The sequence below is a fragment of the Dendrobates tinctorius genome, unplaced genomic scaffold (assembly GCF_039654945.1).
Source record: "Dendrobates tinctorius isolate UK_male_01 unplaced genomic scaffold, ASM3965494v1 ptg000063l, whole genome shotgun sequence".
Classification (NCBI taxonomy): domain Eukaryota; kingdom Metazoa; phylum Chordata; class Amphibia; order Anura; family Dendrobatidae; genus Dendrobates; species Dendrobates tinctorius.
Window position 1 is genome coordinate 31,625,374 of NW_027361731.1, and position 435 is coordinate 31,625,808.

The following is a 435-nucleotide window of genomic DNA, read 5'->3' on the forward strand; positions in this document are numbered from 1 at the left end:
GTGCCGAGTGTACGGTAATGGTTGGTTTACTCCCCCCCCCCCCGTATTGCTCTGACGCTGAGCTCGGACATTACCGGGGCGACGGCTGCAGTCACTGAATCTACTCTTGCCCTTCAACAGAAAAGTGCAATGATAATTAGCCACCACTAGAGGGAGCTGGTGTGCTCACATGTATACAGCATTGACTTCCACAGAAATTTTGCACATTAGTATGTAGATGGTGCCCCCTAGTGGTAACAATGGGAAGAAAATGGAAAAGAAAACAATCGATGACAAGGAAAAATACCCAGCACCAATCTCTTCCAGCTGCAACTGGAGCCAGCTCCTACCCCCAACATTTTACAGGTTTTATCCAAAATTTACATCATGTACTTCTCTCCAATGGATCCTGAGTTATCATCCTCCAGTCACATCCAGAGCTTACAAGGAACCATC